We start from the raw sequence: 16,186 nt of genomic DNA, 5'->3' as shown, positions 1-16,186 counted from the left end.
GCAACTGACTGCCTCCCCTGGCTCCCCCCGCTGCTTTATCCAGCATAATTGTCTAAATAAGCATCAATGAGCGAGCAAAGGAACAGAGAGTTAAGGTTGGTTTTCCTATGTTATAACAGTGAATACCTACCTAATCTCAATTAATGTATGTTTAATGGCTATTTAGTTTTCTGGACTATTTTCTGCTTTGAAAAATTCCTCGACACAGGTTACATGCTGGAGGGGGACTGGGAAAAATGATTCCATGTTTGCACAGCTGCATTTTGAAGTTCTGAAGACAAAAGTAAATTATTTATTTATTTATTTATTTATTTATTTATTTATTTCCTAGAAAGCTCTTTTTCTTGCCTTTAAAGGAAATAGAAATTTTGGAAATTTTTAAAGCTGTTACTGTTGTGACCTTGATGCACTGTCAAAAAGTGAGAGAAAATGAGGATGGTGGAGCTCCCTGCCTATTGAGTAGAGAAGCCTTCAAACCCTTTACACATTGTTAAAACAATTTTCTGGAGGAACTAAAGAATCAGTGAAGCAGCTGAAGTAGTGAGCTGTGAGCCCCACTCCTGACCTTAATGTTCAAATACAAATGCCAGGGGCTGGAAAATCATTGTACTGAGCTGAAAAGAGACTCTGTAAAGAAGATGCAACAGGAAACAGCTCTTCCTGGGATGGCTGCAAGGCCCAGTGCAGGGGCATTGGTTGCAGAGCTCTGCAGGAGCTGGGGGATATTGGGGAACTGCTGCTTGGACAGACCTGTCACTTTTGTCACCAGAAATGCTTGGGAATGGGAGGCTGAAGGGAACTACTACAGGAAGCCACAGGGTTTCTAGAAGAGAGATGTGGTCTTACTACCATTTCTTCTACCTAGCCCAAGGTCAGTTTTCATTCAGTCTATGGACAGCAAAATATGATCAGAAGTATATCTGCACTTATATGTGTTTTAATAGCTTGGGCCAAAGATTTTAATGGGTTTGCCAGCCTGGAGCATTCCCTGTCTTAACTTGGTACAGTCTTTGGAGAAACATTAATAAAACTAAGATGAACATTTTCTGCAGTAGTCAAAGTGTTGTTGAGAAGCATATATGAATAATGTCTGTAGTCACAGTGAAGGGCAAATCACGTCTTCTGAACTGCAATTTTGAGTTCTTCTAGCAAATTACTATTGGTAGTTTCAGCCCTTTAAATTCAAGGTTTTAAATTCTTAAACATTAAATGTTAAAAGTTTTCCACCAGCTTGCAAGTCCATGCAAGAAGCCTCCAGTCCTTGCATTTTTAGATGTGATAGAATACATCCTGAAGTGTCAAGGAAATCTGTTTTCCTCTTTGGTCATGCTGGAAATTTTGTTATTCCTGTAACTTTTTCTAGTGATTGTATTGCAGGGGCTTCATTTGACTCTGTTACGAGTGCAGGCTACAGTAGGTGATTGAGTAGTAGAGAAAGATCTAAAGGATTTATCGTGTGGTTGTTTAATGAAAGAATGAGGAAATTCATAGCTTTAGGGAAGGTTTCAGCATTGCAGAAATCCAGTTCTTCTACCTTTGCAAGGGGCAAAAAAGCAGAGAACCTTTTTCAATGCTTTCTACACTTTTCTAAGTTCCTTTTTTAGCAACTTCTCTCACATCCCATTTGGATATGCAGGCCCATGCTGTGTAGTGCTGCAGAGTAACTGGTGACCTTTTTTGAGGGAAACTATAAATACCAGCTTTGGCATAATAGATGGGTGGGTTGTGTTTCATGGGTGGCCAGCCACCCTGTGTTTTTCCTCTCTCTAATTAATGGCCTAGCACTCTGGAAGAAGGTCTGCAAGGCAGGGAATGCTACATCCCAGGTATGATGTTCCCAGATGTCCCAGGTAGCTCCCCAGCACTGCTTCTTGTTGATAAAGGAACAGAGGGAAAACCACACGACTCCTGCTTCTGCTCCAGCTCTGCCATGCAATACACAGAATGTGCCAGCTTTTTAGGGTATACAGTGCAGGAAAGGCTCTGCTGTGGTATTTGATGAATAGTGTACGGACATGGGCTAAGTGGTTTTAAATGAAGATTTAATTCCTCACAGCCAATAAGTAGATTTGCTCAAATGACTTGACAAGAAAATATATGACCAACATATCCTGCTTATTAAAAAAAAAAAAAAAAAAAAAGAAAAAAAAGAGAAGAGAAAAGAGCTATTCAGTTTCTCAGAAGGGAGGACGGGCATTACATGGGGAACACATGTGCTGATAAGGCTGTATATGCTCAAATACAGTGCGTGCATCGAGTGCCTCCTTACATGCCATGAGGCAGCCACGGTCATTCCTGAGAGCTGCAGTGCAGCAGTGTCAGCATGCATGTAGCTGGAGAGGGTAAATGCTCAACAGGAAATAAGCTCATTCTGCATCTGTCATTTTAACTTTAATTCTTAATGTTTTCTTCAAAACGTTAGGCAAGATATTGCATAACAAGGAAGTTTACTTTCTACTCATGCTAGCTTTCCCTCTAGACTTTCTTATTTTATGTAAGAGATAGTTTATTTTGCATGATTCAGGAGTGGCATTTTGGCTTTTAGCAGTTAAGATGATGGAAAGTTTTGTGAAAAGTACTCCCTGCCTGCCTAAGGAAGAATGGAAGATTCCTCAGCTGTAAGACTCTGGTACATGTGATTTAACAAGCTTTGGCTCATCTTGGGAGCATAAGCACTCTTAGTTGTGTGAAGCAGTGAAATCAAGAACCCTTTGTAGTGTACAAAGTTTAAAGAAACAAGGAAAGAATGCTGGCAATAAGCCAAGAGCCATTTTTGAGCAAGAAAGGAAAATAGAGAAATAATGTGTGTAACAATGTGACTCCCATCTACAAGAAGGGAGGATCTGGGGAACTACAGGCCTGTCAGCCTGACCTCAGTGCCAGGGAAGGTTATGGAACATGTATGGGACAACAGGAGGATCAAGCAGAGATAGCATGGTTTCATGAAAGGCAGGTTCTGCTTGACCAACCTCATCTCCTTCTACGTCCAGGTTACCCACCTGGTTGATGTGGGAAAGGCTGTTGATGTAGCATACCCAGACTTCAGCAAAGCCTTTGACAGTGTCTCACAAAGCATTCTCCTGGAGAAGCTGGCAGCCCATCGCTTGGACAGGTGCACTCTTTGCTGGGCAAAGACCTGGCTGAAGGGCTGTGCTCAGAGAGTGGTGGTGAATGGAGTGACATCCCGCTGGTGAATGATCAAGACTGGTGTGCCCCAGAGGTCAATACCTGTGCCTGTCTTGTTCAGTATCTTTACTTATGGTCTGAATGAGGGAACTGAGTGTACCCTCAGCAAGTTTGCAGATGACACCAAGCTGAGAGGAAGTGTTAATCTACCTGAAGGTAGGAAGGCCTTACAGAGGGATCTGGACAAGCTGGGTTGCTGAGCTGAGGCCAAAGGGATGAAGTTCAACAAAACAAAGTGCTGCATCCTGCACTTAGGTCACAAGCAACACTACAGGCTCGGAGCAGAAGGCTGTGTGAAGGATCTGAGGTTGTTGGTTGACACTCAAAAGAACATGAGAAGCAGTGTGCTCAGGTGGCCAAGAAGATTAGTTGTATCCTGACTTATATCAGAAATAGTGCAGCCAGCAGGAGCAGGGAGGTGATCATCCCCCATACTAACACTGGTGAAGCTGCATCTTCAGTGCTGTGTTCAGTTTTGGGCCCCTCACTACAAGAAGGACATTGAGGCCCTGGAACATGCCCAGAAAAGAACAACAAAACTGGTGAGGGGTCTGGAGCACAAGTCTTACGGGAGTGGCTAAGGGAGCTGGGATTGTTCAGTCTGGAGAACAGGAGGCTCAAGGGAGACTTTATTACTCTCTACAACTTCATGAAGGAAGGTTGTGGTGAGGTGGGGTTGGCCTCTTCTCCCAGATAACAGTGATACAACAAAAGGAATGGCCTCAAGTTGCACCAGGAGGGGATCAGGTTGGATATTGGGAAAATCTTTTCAGAAAGAGTGGTCAAGCACTGGAACCAAGGGAGGTGGTGGAGTCACTGTTCCTGGACATGTTCAAGAAATGTGTGAATGTGAAGATGCTCCAGCACCTAACTGGAGCAGCTGCCAGAAATCTGTTCATACCCTACGTGGAAGAGGAGCAATTCAGAGTTAGGTTATGATAGCAGCAAATTTTCACTCTTTCGCTACAGATTCATATCATCCAGAAATAGGGTTGCCTGAAACCTTCTTGTCTGCTCAAGGAATGATTCTTTTGAATTAATGGATGCATTCACAGGCTATGCTGTAGGGAGGTATAGAGAGATTAGATGCTCCAAGAGCAGGTGTGCTCTGAGTGAGATAAGGAATGAGGGTGGAGTAAAGACAGGGATTGCTGAAGAATGAAGGAAAACAGACTAGAAGGGCAAGACATGACAACCATGCATATTGATGTCTGGGGAAACGTCCATCTGCTGAAGAGTTTGGTAGCACAGTCTCTCCCCTAAAACTTATGAGGCTGCGTCTTCTGAGACATTTCTTTCCTTAAAGCAGATGTCTTATTTTCTGAGGCATAGGTGATGCTGCTATAGATGAAGGGAGATGCTCCTTTACTTGACTTCTACAGAAACAGGCTTTTTGGCATCCTGAAGCTTCTGTCCTCTCTGACCAGTCTGTGATACTTGGTCCCAGGTGTCACTTACTCTGAGCCTCCATTGCAAGGGGCCGGAGGCTGTTTTGAAAACCTAGTCCCAGTGCTAACAAAGAAAGCTTGTTATTGGTGATTGCTTTCAGCACCAGCTTTGAGTACTGTAGTGCAGGCTATTCCCAGCAAAGTTGGAGATGACAAAACATTTTCACAATCATCCCCTTGTACACGTGTGATTGCAGAGAAATGCTGCTGCCCACATGGAGAAATCCAGATAGGAAGAACAGAGATGCAACTGTGAGTCTGGCCATCACTCCATTCTTTCTAAATGGTGTGGTGTGGCCAGAGAGACGGAGGGGAAAGCAACTATATGGTGAGCGCTGATATGCTGTGTGCATGGTGTGTGTAGCCGTTGCTGCAGACCACATATGCAGAGGCAGTGCATCTGCAGCCGGGACTTTGAAAACTGTGTTGAATTGTCTGGTTGCCTCTGAGGCCTCCATGCACTGAGCCTGCTACTTTCAGTATCTAGATCTAGAAAATGTCTGCTGATGTAGGTGATTTTTTTTAAGATGCGTATCTTCTCAATGTGCTTTTCTGTCTCCATTTCATTTAATCATGGCATCAGAGAACGGCTAAGGTTGGAAGGGACCTCGGGGTCCACCTGATCCAACCCATGCAACCCATGCTCAAGCAGCAACAGCCAGAGCAGGATATCCAAAATTGTTATTCAGATAGTAAATTATTGTAATACAATACTTACATATTTCAATTTGTAATATTCCCTTGTGTGCAATTTTATCTCTCTTACAAATGACTGCACATTATGTATTTCCACATTTAATCAGGGTGACACCTTCAAGAGGAATAAAGTGGGCAAATTTAACCATAAGCTTCACTCAAAACATGATCTGCAAAGATCTTTTCTGATGTTTGTATGGCCTCACTTTTGTTTTTTTTTTTAAGCACAATAATTGGCACTTTCCCAGGCTTCTTACTGCACAGGCTGGGAAGGGAGATGGCGTGAGAAGCGCTGGGGCAAGCTGGTGTTTGTCCAGCAGAAAATGGGAAATTCTGAGACCTCTCAGGCGATGGGTATTTCTCGACAGAACTTCCTGGTTGACTGCAGTCCAGGAAGAACTGCGTGGGCTTGGAGAAGCACTAGAAATGGGTCAAAATAGGACGATGCATACATTGTATTTAATATGCGGAAGGAAGTGAAGTAACTGGTGTGTGCTTGTTTTCATGAACCCTCCTCTGTCACGCCTCTCCAGAAGAGTCTTTTAGCAGTGAAAAGTGGTGACAAAAGCCTTTTTCCTCCCTGTCCTGTTTTTTTCTGGAAAGCATCAGTAATGCTGAAACCTGGCTTGACACCTTGTTATGTCCCCTAAAATTTGACATTTTCCTTGTGCTGAGCACACAGTGTGCTGCATCTACCTGCCCACAAAGCCACTCCAGACTTTAAAAAGACAACAACCAGAGAACCATGGGGAAGACAAATGTAAATGCAGAAAATATAAATTATGAGTGGCCTCACATAGCTCTGTGAACCGCATTGAGATGTGTCCTAGGCTGAATTGGGCTGTCCATCTTCCTTTGCTCCATGCTCGCAAATCATGCGCAGTGTTCCCCTCAAGACTCACACTCTCCATTTGAAAATAAATTAAAACAATAAATAAATGAAGCCACTTCACCTACAGCATTGCAGCCCTGACCTCCCAGCCTCTGCACAGAACCATGGAGGTTGCTTTAGGCCATGCATGTCAACATGCTCCCCATGAGAGCAAGGCTGCCTGTAGCCCTGGCCTTCCTACGAGTTCTATTGAAAATACCTGGCCTTGTTTAAAAATATGATTTCAGCAGCTCCAGATCACAGAGCCCGTGATCGCATTCCATTCTGACGTGCTTGGAAAGCAGTGTCATGGAGCTCTGAAGTTTAATTATAGCCACCGCAGGTGCTAATGCTGCCCTCCCACAGCTCTAGAAGGGCTTCCATCGCAACACAGACATGATTGGCAGAGGGAAGTGAATGAAATCAGGGTGGTCTCAGGCTGAAAATCCAACCTGAAAGCTAGTGATGAAATTTGTTACTGCAACAGCTGGCTTTTTACAAGCTTCCTGATTCATTTATCCTGTTCTGCGGGGAGGGAGGGAAGGCATGAAATTGCTTTTTTTTTCATATATCTTCTGAGGAAACTATTAAAAAAAATAAATTTCTTCCATATCAGTTAGAAAATATGATATTCTGTTTTACTCATTTCTTTATGCTTCTGTTCTTTCTGTGTGATGCTTCAGTGGCAGCAGTGATTTTGTATATCATTATTATAATCATATGTATTAATCCAAATACTTTTCCTTTTAATCTGAACAGGTTTTACAAAGAAAGTCAGCCAACAGCACAAACTATTTGAAGAGTTTCTGTTTGTATTTTTGACTGATGGCTTTTTTGCAACTGGATTAACAAAAAACCATTAATAAACAATGCAACAAGCAGCATAATGTCTATCTTTGGTCTGTCTTCTTGTTACTCTGAATTGAAATGGAAAGCAAACATCAGATATGTTTTCTCTGAAGGAGGAGCATTTAGGATGTCTATGTTTTGCAGATGAGCTGGGTGCATGGAGGCTAAGAGTTGAGGAAGGGGCCTTCCTGGAGTGACATGAGGAGGCCTGGGCCTGGTTTCTTGAGGTTTTGTCCTCCCCAGCATCTGCTAGGGGGCAGCCTGGGAGGCACGTGCATCTAAGTCATCTACTGTGCTTAGTGTGTGCGATTGTGATGAGAAAGTTCTCTAGCGGAAAGAAGGGTGACGATGGGCATGTGTAGCAATGAAAGCAGCAAGACAGCTGTTGGCCTGTCCACGTGGCATGACCTGACAGCAAAACAGTGGTTTGAATTGCTGAGACAGCTTCTCCTGCCAGGAGTCACGCTTGCTCTTCTTGGGAAAGAATTCCACAGGCTACCGTGTCAAAATGTTGGGCTGTGTACACTTTGGCTCACAGAGGGGTGTTTGGAAAGATCTGAACTCAGCTTCATGCTTCTTCATGATGTTAATCAAAAGGGTGCTGAAGGCTGTAGTACCACAAGGCTGCTGGTGGCCCTGGACTCTGCCCTAGGTTCTCCAGAATGTGGTACTACTTTGAAAGTCTTTCTCAGTAGGGTTTTTCTCATAGCCACTTCTAGGAAATTAGGAATAGGAAACGTTTTCATTATTCAACAAATTCACCTTTTTCATAATAGCCACTGTGTTAAACTTGAGATAGCTGGAAAAATTCCTGTCTCTTTTTCCTGGGCATTTTCTGTTCGTATTTTGGTGACAGATGTTTGTAGATTGCAGCGATGCAGGCAGCTCATCACTTCTGCTAAAAAATTTGGGGATTTTTCAGTGATGCTCAGTTCCCATAAATGTACTCAGTGCAACGTCCTCAGGAAGTTTCTCACGAGGGGAATGAAGGCTGTGGTCATGCTCTATGGAGACCATAGCTCTGCTCCTGGTGGGCAGGTGTGCCTCAGCCCTGCTCTACAAATGGGGACACTGGTGGTGGGATGGGATTCTGGGGAGTGAATGCAGTATTCCATGAGCGGGGGGAGGAATGGAAAAAAAAATTCTTCAAAAGGGAACATTTGTGTGGGCATGGGTTTCCTGGAAGGCCTGCCAGGGGGGGAGGGTAAGGAATTAAAATAAACACTGTAGATGGGGTGGTCTGTTCTGAACACACTGATGAAACTTAACATTTTTCTGTACACTGTTCTTAATGTCTACATTTGTCTACATTTGTCTGTAGATTTTTTTTAATTGGCAGAGGTTTTGCAAAAGACTCCCAGGCTCATGACCTTGGAGTCCAATGCACAGCCCTCCAGCTTTAATTAAATAAAGGATTTTCATGAGAAGTAACTGCTAAAATTCTCAAATTAGTGAAAGTTTTGCAGAAAAATAACATTTAAGATGTGTTCTAAACAAAATACTTGGTTTTCAAAAATGTGATTGCTGGCATAGGAAGGTGCATTTGCTTCCCTCAGCAGGACAAGAGAAGAGACTGTCGTCGGTGTCTCTGCTTTGAGGTGGGTATCTTGCTCCCCAGAGTGCCCAGGGCATCTCTGCTGATGTGCTCTCTGCCTGCACGTATGCAACTGTCCCCCTGCACCCATAGCTGGGTCAGACACACGTCCTGACATGTGCAGGCACACTGCTGAAGAACGTCGAGACCTTGCGTTATTTCTATGAAACAAAGGCCTGGATGATCAGCCAGCTTTGCTTCTAATCTAGCAGCTATTTCACTGGGGGCTATGCATACTGCCTGCTCTGTGAGCTTGCCTTCTTTTGCCTGCCACGCCGCTTTAGATTTATGGTTGACATAACTAATTTATATATAGATTTAATTGTAGGTAATACTTCCCCTTTCCTATCTGATGCCTACGTAGACCAAATGTTGGATCATGCAGCCTTCAGAAGACCTTTTTTGGATAGTGTCTACTGTATTGCAGTAGCATCTTGTTTGTTTCCCTCACAAATATCCATTGCCATTGGAACATTTATCTCAAATTCAGGTGGATCCCACACTCAAGTATAAAAAAGTAAAACATTTAGTAAATCAAACATTTAATATGTTGATAAAGAATTATTTGGTATTCCAGTCTGCTCTCTCTGTGTTCTTGTGAAGCATAATTTTAATCCATCTTTGAAACAATTCAAGTGCTTGTGAGAAAAAATATTTAAATATTTCAAGATGAATACTCTGCCCATCCCTGCCTCCAAATTTTAATGATGAATTTGTTTCAGTAGCTGTTTAATGAAGCTAGCCAAAACTTGAGTTGCAAGGGGCTTATTGCATTTGCTTTTAAAAGCAGAGAGAAAAATAGCTGCTGGAATAATGAATGGATAAACGAAGCACTTATTTCTTTCTTTTATGTGCTTAAAAGAGCAGTGGAGATTTGATTTTTCTGCTGCTGCTATATTTTGCTTGAAACTGATCTTGAAGCATCTCAGTGTGGCTGTTTGGTGGGCTCAAGCCCAAGCCCTGGCTGGCTGGCTTGCACTGAACAATGTGTTTGTTAGCAGGGTCTCTGAAATCCTCATTTTATCTTGTGCTTTTTTGAGCTTTGCTACTAGAAGTAGAAAAACGGACTCCACGTTGCATTTCCATACATGTGCATGAGCTCAGCTGAATCGCCCGTTTCCAGAAAATCCCTCTCATGTGTAGCACTGTTTAGGTTGTGTGAGGCAGCCTCTGTAAATGTAGCATTAAACAAATGATTCAGAGTCTGCCTCATATACACAGCTCTGAAAGAGTTGTACACATTAGATGGACAGAGCTATAAATAGTTGCCAGAGAACTGTGGTGTACCACAGCCCTGATACCCACAGGGAGCATCAGCGGTGTGCTGCTTGTCTAGATGTTGAATGCAGTCACTTTTGTTTTGCTAAAGATAACTTAATCTCAAATTTCAGTAAAACTTCTATGAAGGCAGGCTTTAAACATGCCTTTAAACACCAGATGATCTGCAGCAAGAAGACAGAGACATATAACCTCAAAGACTACGTCTGAACTTACGCTATTCCTGCTGCTGAAGTCTAGCTGGGTATTTGGGCTGCTCCCTTCTTCATTGCCACTTTAGTCTCTCCAGAGTAGTTCACTCTGCAGGACACACACATTAAGGTATGTCAGAAATTTACTGTCAGCAAGTTGAGCCTACCCTTATATTCAGATGGAGGCAGACTTTTTGCATAAGTCCAGGGTCTTCCATGCGTGGTTGTCCTGTGCAAAGCCGCACCAGCTGACCTGCACTTCTTAAGGCCCGTCAGGGATATGTCCTGGCTGAAAACTGGACAAAGGCCAGGTATAGGCAGAGCAAACTGCATAACAGAGTGGAACAGAGACACTGAGCTAGGAGACAGCACAGGAAAACAGGAAAATGCCCTTGCTGACTGAGAGAGAAAGATGATGCAAAATAATTTTGGAAACTACCTCTTCGCTACGTTGGCACTGTAATAGCACCTGGTGTCTTTGCCAGCACCACTCATCATTTTGCATGCCCCATTCAATTTGCTTCCAGGTGCTAGCTGTGGCCAGCAGGAAGCAAGAGTGTCCCAGCACCACTGTGTGTCATGTCTATGCACTACGTTCCCAAGTAGTTGTGGAGCATGGCAGCAATGGAGCATTACTTTGGATTACATCCTCCAAGAGAAGCCACTGCCTGCATGGGATTTATTCTGTCTCTCACTGAAGCAGCAGATGTCCATTAATCAAAAGAAGTTTTTAAGTACCTGTTCAAATAGAATGGGCAGAATGGATGCTGACAGCTTGGGACACAAGCAGGTGATGAATAACGAATAAGATGTTCTCCTACCATGCTTCGAAGGTACTTGGATTTTTATAGAACTTGCTGGCTTGAAGTTTTATGAGGGCATTAGAAACACAGGATGAGTTCAGACTTTGAAAACAAAGTTGGCCAGTAAAACTGCCTGTGAGGCTAACTCACAATAAATAGTAATGCAGCAAGCATGTTATTAAGCGTTCTGTTCCTGGTGCCCTTTTTTTGAACATTTCTTAAATGGCAGAGCCTTGTTTTCTGGAAGCCTCACTTTGGCTTATCTGCAGCTTTTCATCTGTGACTGCTATTTTGTAATTAAGTTATTATTATTGATGAATGTTAAAAGAGAGGCCAAATAAAATTTAGAGTATGTTTATGGGTGCTACAAATATTTTAGGTAAAAGAAAGATTTTATAGGGTGTTATAACAAGGAAAGAACAGATACTGAGAAGCACTGATACTGAGATGTACCTATAGCAGGCATACATAAGGGTTAATAAACATGCTCACATATGGCACATGCCAAGGCATACCTGGGACCTATCCTGCAAGTCCCTGGGCTCCACAGATGCTTGGCCCTGGGACTCTATTGAGGCTGAGCCCTGCAGCTCCTATCTAGGTGTGAATCATGTGTGCCATTTAGTGGAGGTCTGAAAATTGATGTCTTTTGGATAAAGAAAGGATAATAAAATAGAAAGGCAATGCTCTGTTGCAGGGGGATCAGCCCTTGGCTCTGATGGCGTTGTCAGGCCCTAGCCATGGTGCAGATTTCCTGACTTGTTCCAGAGCTGCTTTTTGATGGACTCATATTGTGATACTTTGGATGCTTGGAATGTTTTGGCTTGGGGCAGCAGGAGGACTGTGTCTATCCTTCTTGGTGCTGAGCTGAGCGTGAGTGATGAGCACCATTCCTTTTACTTCTGCATCCGATTCCCCACTTCCAACAAGGGCAGCTCATGGCAGCGCCTTGCTTTCCTCCATGCACAAAACCTTGGCAGAGGCAAGCTGTTTTGGGTTTTGTGCTATATTCCCCCTGGGTTTGTCCCTCATCAGAAATAGGTTTATTAGCAACCATGAAATCTAGTGATACTAATTTTCCCCATGATTATGGCTGTAAAATAGTAGAAAACCTAGCTTCTATGTCCTTCCATTTCTTTATTTTTTTATTTCAAATTGTACAATGACTTTTTAAGCACTTGAAGCAATTAATGGGCGCTCATGTTTTTAATTTTGTCCAGAAGGAACGAGGGGATTCAATTCTCTGCATTTTCTTCATCAGTCTGTGCTTGAAGCCTGTAAAGCTGTGGTGTGAAGTTACCACCAACTGGTGGACCACAGACATCTGCTGACTGGTACAGCAGTGATCTGTGATTTGTGTGTGAGACTGATTATTCCAAATCCAGATTCTTATGGTAGCTTTGGAGTTATATCTCTAAGAAGTCATAAACAGGCTGCCATTCACTATTTCTCTCTAAATTTCACAGGCTTCTTATATCTTTCACTCTCTACTTGGTTGTGCAAGTTGTGCCGAGTCTGCTCACTTAGACCTCAAAGCTAAGCATCCAGAGATGCAGAGTGTGGTGGGGTTTTTTTGCTGTGAAATGAGCTGCTTTTCCTGTTGGATGCTTTTCCATGTTGCAAAATGAGTGCTTTTCCCCCTATTTTCCACTTTGCTATAAGGCTGAATACTCTTACTGTGTATGATGGTGACAGCATGGGAAGGAACCTGCTCAGTTCAAGACATCATCAATAAGCCTGGCTTTCCCACAAAACCTGCAGTATAAATACATTCATGTTAAGGTAATAGAAAATGCATAGTGTTTTAACATGAGAAAGTTATCTTCCCAAATGCTTAGGTTTGCTGTAATGGGTCTGTGTAAGAACAACAGATGCAGTGAACCCCTGAATGTTGGTATGGGGGAATAAGCAATTATTTGGGTGTTTCATGATGTGGTCACCAGAGTTTAAATTTTCATTAATTAAAATCTGAGATCCTTGAGGAACCTCAGCATAGGCTTTGGGGAGGGCATATGTTTATTTGTCCGCGCCTCTGGGGAGCACACTCCAGAAAAACCACTCCTTGCAGCTCAGAAGCATGTGCTGCAGGGGAAACTTGGGGCCTCGTCAGTTCCTTGCTCACAGAGGCTACACAAGAGCCTGCATGTGCAGAGAGAGGGAACAATGTGACTGTGGGAATGAGGAGCTGGCAGGCATTACATACGTGAAGAAACCCAGTGACTGCAACAGTGCTGCTCTCATGGGGGAAGCTTGCTGGGTCCGGCCAGTTTCAACCTGCAGTTTGGTGATGTGTTTGTTTGTTTTGACAAGGGAGGTGATAAAATAGGGGTTCCTCTCCACCCCCTTTGGCTGTGGGTGTTTAGGTCATCGTGGTCTGGCTGCTGGGAAGCTGAGCAGGGAGAAGTCCCTGCAGTGAGTTGAGCTCTGTAAAACTCATCTGAGAAAGTCCATTTCCCATCCTGCCTATGTTTTTTTGAGGGGAAGCATGAAAAGGAAAGGGAGGGAGGGAAAAAAAGCTGCACTGAAAAGGGATCTTGCTTTCATCTTGTGGAAAGCCTTCTATGAATAAAGTAGTAGCTAAATACTTAAATTTCTTGGCATTATATTAAGGCAATTGCACTAATGCAATCTCACTCACCTGATAGAACTTGCTGCAAGAGGAAGCATGGTGAGGCTGGAAAACCTTTTCTGCTCGTACACCAAAGTGTTCATGAGATTGGAGTTAAGCAGCCATTCTGCACCATGGAAAGTTTAGGCACTTAGAAAAATGTTAATCAGAATCACACATGGACTAGAAACTGATAAGGCTTCCCCACAAGGTTGTACCTCCACTTTTCTGCTTTGAAGAGTCTGTTCTGAGTCAAGAAGCTTCCAAACTCTGAGTCTGTCTGTGCAGAGCTTGTGTTTTGGGAACAGTTTTCTAAAATGAAGCATTTTCATGAAATAGCTGAGTTCAGTAAAATGATATTATATAAAAAAAGACTTTTTCAAAAAACCAGTTAACCCTCGTTTCTTCTTTTTCGTTATTTAACTGAAGTAGTGAGGAGAATGCTGCAGCCTTGTCTTGCCAGAAATCTAGATGAAAACATTTGCCTAACCTTAGTCTTGAAAATGATCTGTTCCTAAAGCCTTTTTTTTTTTTTTTTTTTTTCAGTAGAAAAATGATGGTGAGCTGTGGATGACTCAGCTGATGGTTATTAGTGATTTTACTATGTGTGCTAATTGTGGAATTGAACAAATTGTATGCTTTCTAAAGATCTTAATCTGGAGTCATTAGACTGTTCCGTTTGGGGTGTGCTGGTATAGAAAAGGGGAATTTGGTAATTGCCATAGAAAGTTTTCAGAGAACTAGTTCACAGAACATAAATGTTGTGTGGCATGACTGGAATTAAGATGTGAACCAACAATGGATTTTGAACAGATGACTCAATGATGATGAAATGCTAACATCTAAATATGAGCAAATCTCCTGCAATATTAAAGTAAGAAGGGCAAGACTTCACAGGTCTGGGATGAGATAATGGTTGGTCTATAATGAACTTGTTCTAAATTTAGCAGTCTTTAAGAAAGACTTGCCTAAACGAGGTTTGTACCACCCATCTTGAGCATCTATCATCTGAGCGAAGGGACTCACACTCTGAACAGATTCACCTCTTATCTGCTGACCATAGATGGAAACCGGATGGCCAGATTGCTCAACTTCTACACTAATAAAGTGAATTGAGAAGAATCTCAGCCAAAGTATTTACCAACATTGTATTTCTTCTAATTATTTGAGTATTTTACAGCAGACACCAAGCACTACAGCCACTTTGCTTACTGGAGAGATGTTTTAAGTTATTGCAGAGGAAGTCTCTTAAGACTGGTTACAGAGCTTCGCTTACAAATCAGGGCAGCCTGTAACAAGCTAAACTTGGCTCACTGGAAAACAGTTTCTTCTTTACTTTGGGGCTTGAATTGCACATCTTTGTGTAGAGATACATCTTGCAGTCTGTGAGGCGCATTCTGGAAAGAAGCTTCATGTTTTTAATTTAACACATGAGAAGCCTGTGCTTTTTTCTGGGACTTGTTTGCTTCCCTTTCAGGCAAAAAGACCTCTAGGAAAGCAGAAGGCTTCAGATGTCTGCCCAAAGGCATGTGGCAAACTGGGGAAGAGAAGTGGGGCACTAGGAAGACTGTGTGTTGAATATCATCACCTGGATCAGTGCTGGCCGTGCTGCTGGGAAAGGGGCATGTGAGCTTTTCTCACCATGTTAGACGTGGGCTGAAACCTGGACTTGGCCAGTGTAAAGATGCCCAAGTTGTCTGTCTTGTTGTCTGGTCTGTTCCTCTCCTATAGAGTGAAAGCTGACCTTGCGGTGGGTTAAAATATCTGCCCCTCATTACCCACCACTGAGTTTGTTTCTTAATTAACTTACTCAACTCACAGGAAAAAAATGTTCTGTTTGAGGCATGGAGAGAACTGAAGTTACTGTGTGTGTTTCTAATGCAGACAAAATATCACAGAGGCTCTGAACCTTTAAAAATCTTGCTTTTGTACCATGTTAAATGTGATTAGCACCTGAATAATAATAAGGCAGTGAATATAGCTTTATTATATCTTAATGGAACTAAGACAATGGTCCTTAATTAACTTCCCTCCTGCACAGAAGCCAAAACCCTTCCCATGCAGCTGAAGGGCTTGGGGAGAGCAGCCCTTCACTAATTTGGGATGAAGCCCCAGGAGCAGCCTCGTGCATCCAGCCCCATCCCACCACAGTGCTGCACTCCTGACACATGGCTCAACATCTTTGGCTCATCTTCTGTTGTGTTCAGCTTGCTCGTTTCATGGGTAGAGCCTGCAGCCATGGGATGAAGAACTGTGATGGATCTTGGCAGGGGAGGACAACATCAAAATAGCCAAGAAATAGTGATTTTGTTAGTTAAATCTGGACACTGTGAGGCTCTTACTCCTATCTATGTAGTGACTATCTCTAATGGATTTAAACAGGGTCTCAAACAGTATGGACCTTGAAAAGTCATCTGAATACGTAGGATCCTCCAGTGTTTCTGTGCAATTTCAGCTCCCAAGTTTCCTCTTTCTGTATGTTTTAATGCTAATACATGATGTGATGAGCATTCAAAAATAGTTTCCTGCTACAAGATGCTGTGTATTTTGATTAATTTCCCCTTTTTCTCCTTGAACTCTTATGTATAGATGTTAATGCACTAAAGTAGCAAATGGTAACTTGATTTCAGATTTTTATAGGGGGGGAAGTTAATTTATTTAT

Source organism: Lagopus muta, chromosome 5, assembly GCF_023343835.1.
Source record: "Lagopus muta isolate bLagMut1 chromosome 5, bLagMut1 primary, whole genome shotgun sequence".
In the NCBI taxonomy this organism is placed as follows: Eukaryota; Metazoa; Chordata; class Aves; order Galliformes; family Phasianidae; genus Lagopus; species Lagopus muta.
The sequence above is the reverse complement of the archived record's forward strand: the minus strand, read 5'-3'. Positions refer to the sequence as shown.